Raw genomic sequence first — 5,274 nt, forward strand, 5'->3', positions numbered from 1 at the left:
GATACAGATTATTTATTTTATTTTATTGAGACGGAGTCTCACTCTGTTGCCCAGGCTATAGTGCAATGGCACAATTTGGGCTCACTGCAACCTCTGCCCCCGTGCTGCCCCACCAGCTCAAGCGATTTTCCTGCCTCAGCCTCCCGAGTAGCTGAGATTACAGGCGTGCACCACCACACCTGGCTAATTTTTGTATTTTTAGTAGAGACAGGGTTTTGCCATGTTGGCCAGGCTGGTCTCAAACCCCTGAACTCAGATGATCTACCTGCCTCAGCCTCCCAGAGCGCTAGGATTACAGGCATGAACCACTGCACCCGGCCAGATACAGATTATTAAGCACGGAGTTGTAAGGCAAATGTTCTGAGTGTGTCTTTCTTTTTTCTTTTTTCTTTTTTTTTTTTGAGATGGAGTCTTGCTCTGTCTCCCAGGCTGGAGTACAGTGGTGTGATCTCGGCTCACTGCAGCCTCCACCTCCTGGGTTCAAGTCATTCTCCTGCCTCAGCCTCCCAAGTAGGTAGCTGCGATTACAGGCCCCTGCCACCACACTTGACTATTTTTTTGTATTTTTAGTAGAGACAGAGTTTCACCATGTTGGCCAGGCTGGTCTCGAACTCCTGACCTTGTGATCCGCCCACCTCAGCCTCCCAAAGTGCTGAGATTACAGGCATGAGCCACTGCGCCTGGCCTGGGTGTCTCTTTCTTGCTTGCTTTCTTTCAGACAGAGTGTTGCTGTGTTGTCCAGGCTGGAGTGTAGTGTCCCGATCTTGGCTCACTGCAACCTTCACTTTGGTGTTCAAGCGATTCTTCCACCTCAGCCTCCCAAGTATCTGGGATGGCAGGCGCCCGCCACCATGTCCAGCTAATTTGTGTATTTTTAGTAGAAACAGGGTTTCACCATGTTGGCCAGGCTGTTCTCAAACTCCTAACCTCAAGTGATCTGCCTACCTGAGCCTCCCAAAGTGCTGGGATTATAGGCGTCAGCCACCACACCCGGCCATGGTGTCTCTTTCCATCTAGCTGCTACCCGGAGCTACTGTGCACCATGTGTTTGTGTGTCCCTGCATTAAAGTTCTTTTTCCTGGCTAATGTGGTCCAGACGTGTTGGCAGGGATTCTAAAGTAACAATCCTGTGACCATGTGACTGTGAGAATAATTCTTTTCTAAGGAAAAGGATCTTCATCACATACGTACCCGTCTCTTTCACTACCTTCAATACCCCTTCAGATTTCATCTCTCTTTTCATTTCCTGCAGCCTTTATTGCTTCCATGCCCTTTGGTGTTTTATCGTATTTGTTTTTTTCCCATTTTGTAGCTAACCATCTCACCAATCACTCCTGTCTGGAGGAAAACATCCCCAGTTTAGCCCTCGAGATTACACTTATGAAGTTCAGCTAAGTACAAACTCATGATACCCAATTTCCAAATGCACGCGGAAACCAGCCATGATGAGTGAGAAACAGCAGAAACTGTGAACAACAGACTTAGGCCTCCTCAGGATTTTGGAGAAATCAGATACACATTATTAAATAACTACTATGAATTTTTTTGGGGGGTGCTTTTTGATTTCTAGTGGGTTTCGTTGTTGTTGTTGTTGTTGAGACAGTCTTGCTCTGTCGCCAAGACTGGAGTGCAGTGACGTGATCTCAGCTCACTGCAACCTCCACCTCCTGGGTTCAAGTGATTCTCCTGTCTCAGCCTCCCGAGTAGCTGAGATTACAGGTGGCTGTCACCATGCCTGGCTAAATTTTGTATTTTTTTTTTTTTTTTGAAAAATAAAAGACAGGGTTTCACCATGTTGGCCAGGCTGGTCTTGAACTCCTGACCTCAGGTGATCTGCCTGCCTTGGCCTCCCAAAGTGTTGAGATTATAGGCATGAGCCACCATGCCCGGACTTTTTTTTTTTTTTTTTGAAAATAAATTTTGTGTTTTTAGTAGAGACAGGGTTTTGCCATGTTGGCCAGGCTGGTCCCGAACTCCTGACCTTAAGTGATCCACGTGCCCTGGCCTTTCAAATTACTGGGATTACAGGCATGAGCCACCATGCCTGGCCCTGATTTCTGTTTTTAATAGAGATGGGGTCTTGCTATGTTGCCCAGGCTCGTCTTCAACTCCTAAGCTCAAGCAATCCTCCTGCCTTGGCCTCCCAAAGTGCTGGGATTAAAGCATGAGCCACTGTGCCCAGCCAAAAAATTTTAAAATGAGTTTAAAAATGAGCAATAAGAACAGACTTCTAAAAATGGGCATGTTCATTTAATTTCATTTAATTAATTTTTTGAGACAGGTTTCGCTTTGTCGCCCAGGCTAGAGAACAGTGGTGTGATCCTGGCTCACTGCAACCTCTGCCTTCTGGATTCAAGTGATTCTCCAGCCTCAGCCCCCCGAGTAGCTGGGACAACAGGTGTGCACTACCATGCCTGGGTAATTTAAACATTTTTTTGTAGAGACAGGATCTCACTCTGTGGCCCAGGCTGGTCTCAAACTCCTGAGCTTGTGATCCTCCCTCCTCAGCCTCCCAAAATGCTGGGATTACAGGCATGAGCCACCATACTTTTTATTTTCTACAGAGACCAGTGTCTCACTGTGTTGCCCAGAAATTGTTATGTATCGAAGGCGCCTGCCACCATGCCCAGCTAATTTTTAAATTTTTAGTAGAGATGGAGTTTTTCCATGTTAGCCAGGCTGAGTCTTGAACTCCTGGCCTCAAGAGTGCACTCATTTCGGCCTCCCTAAATGCTGGGATTACAGACGTGAGCCACTGCGCCTGACCTAATCCTCTGAATTTCTTAACCTCTCATAGTTTTTCTCTCTCTCTCTGCACTGGATTCTGGCTAACTTTTCCACTCAGTCTTTCTGGGGTCAATACTGTCTTCAATTGTGTCTAATAATCTGCTCTTTAACCCATTCATCTTTATTTCTAAAAGTTATGTTTAGTTCTTGTTTTAAAACCAACATGCTCTGGCCAGGCACGGTGGCTCACGCCTGCAGTCCCAGCACTTTGGGAGGCCTAGGCAGGCGGTTCACTTGACGCCAGGAGTTTGAGACCAACCTGGCCAACATGGCGAAACCCCATCTTTTCTAAAAATACAAAATTTAGCTGGGTGTGGTGACACATGCCTGTAATCCCAGCTACTCAGGAGGCTGAGGCAGGACAATCCTTTGAACCTGGGAGGTGGAGGTAGCAGTGAGCTGAGATCACACCCCTGCACTCCAGTCTGGGTGACAAGAGTGAGACTCTGTCTCAAAAACAAAACAAAACAAAACAAAACAAAACAACAAAACCTTGAGGTCAATCTGACTTTTTCTTTTGCACCTCATGTTCAATTTATCAGTAATTCTTCTTGACTCTGCCTTCAAAAGATACAGCTTTCTGCTTTCAGCTCGGAGGAGGCCAAGGTGTAACTTTCTTCAGTCGTCCTGAATCTGAGTTCATTCAACACCAGCTGCCTCCACCCTGCTGTCAAGGTTCCACCCCAGCGAGATCAAAGTCGCATACCTGAGGTGCACCGGGGGTGAAGCTGGTGCCACATCTGTGTTGGTTCCTAAGATAGGCCCCCTGAATCTGTCTTCAAAAAAGGTTGGTGATGACATGGCCAAGGCAACTGGTAACTGGAAGGGTCTGTGGATTACAGTGAAACTGACCATTCGGAACAGACAGGCCCAGATTGAGGTGGTGCCTTGTGCCTCTGCCCTGATCATCAAAGCCCTCAAGGAACCACCAAGAGACAGAAACAGAAAAACATAAAACACAGTGGAAATATCATTTTTTTTTTTTGAGACAGAGTCTTGCTTTGTCACCAGGCGCCAGGCTGGAGTGCTGTGGCGTGATCTCGGCTCACTGCAACCTCTGCCTCCCGGGTTCAAGCAATTCTCCTGCCTCAGCCTCCCGAGTAGCTGGGACTACAGGCGCGCACCACCACGCCCAGCTAATTTTTGTATTTTTTAAGTAGAGATGGGGTCTCACCATGTTGGCGAGGATGGTCTTGATCTCTTGACCTCGTGATCTGCCTGCCTTGGCCTCCCAAAGTGCTGGGATTACAGGCATGAGCCACGGTGCCCAGCTGGGAAATATCACTTTTGATGAGATTGTCAACATCGCTCGACAGATGCGGCACTGATCTTTAGCCAGAGAACTCTCTGGAACTATTCGAGAGATCCTGGGGACTGCCCAGTCAGTGGGCTGCAATGCTGATGGCCACCACCCTCATGACATCATAGATGACATCAACAGAGGTGTGGTGGAATGTCCAGCTAATTAAGAAGCATGAAGGAAAATATTTCAATAAAGGATTAGTTGACAGGCCAGGCAAAGTGGCTCATGCCTGTAATCCCAGCACTTTGGTAGGCCAAAGCGTGTGGATCACCTGAGGTCAGGAGTTTGAGACCAGCCTGACCAATGTGGTGAAACCCTGTCTGTACTAAAAATACAAAAATTAACTGGGCATGGTGGTGCGCACCTGTAATCCCAGCTACTTAGCTGAGACATGAAAATCACTTGAACCTGGGAGGCAGAGGTTGCAGTGAGCTGAGATTATGGCACTGCACTCCAGCCTAGGTGAAGGAGTGAGACCCTGTCTCAAAAAAAAAAAAAGGATTTTTTGACAATTGAAAAAAAATGATAGAAAAGATATATAGGCTTCAGGCTCCAGGTGCCTTTTTTTTTTCTTTTTTTAAGATGGAGTTTGGCTCTGTTGCCCAGGCTGGAGTGTAGTGGCGCGATCTCGGCTCACTGCAACCTCCGCCTCCTGGGTTCAAGCGATTCTCCTGCCTCAGCCTCCCTAGTAGCTGGGATTATAGGTGCCCCCAACTACGCTGAGCTAATTTTTGTAATCTTAGTAGAGACGGGCTTTCACCATGTTGTCCAGGCTGGTCTCCAACTCTTGACCTCATGATCTGCCTGCCTCGGCCTCCCAAAGTGCTGGGATTACAGGTGTGAGCCACTATGCCCGGCCAGACAGTTCTCTAGAAGCTTCTCACTGCTTCTGTTGCTGCTCATGTAGGCTGGGCCTGCGTTACCTCTCGACTGTGTCAGCAGGATCGCCTGCTAACTGGCCATCCTGCTTCTGCCCTGAGCCCCCACAGCCTTTTCTGTGCACGGACTGCCCAGCTTAGTGATACCATCAGATCATGATCTTCCTCTGCTCAAAATTTGCCAATAACTTGCGGAGAAAATCCAAGCATTCTACCATGGTCTATGAGGCCCTCTGGCATCTGCACCCACAGTCACCACTCTGATTTCTTTTTATCTTCTCTTTCTTTTCTTTTCTTTTTTTTTTT

At 47.6% G+C, this 5,274-nt stretch overlaps 1 pseudogene; it reads left to right on the forward strand.

Annotated features, from left to right (window-relative positions):
* Positions 1-3,313: 3,313 nt before the first annotated feature.
* Positions 3,314-4,256, forward strand: LOC135269488 (large ribosomal subunit protein uL11-like; annotated as a pseudogene).
* Positions 4,257-5,274: the final 1,018 nt, after the last annotated feature.

This window comes from Aotus nancymaae, unplaced genomic scaffold, assembly GCF_030222135.1.
Source record: "Aotus nancymaae isolate 86718 unplaced genomic scaffold, 86718_ANA_hifiasm-v0.15.2.pri h1tg000053l, whole genome shotgun sequence".
Taxonomy (NCBI): domain Eukaryota; kingdom Metazoa; phylum Chordata; class Mammalia; order Primates; family Aotidae; genus Aotus; species Aotus nancymaae.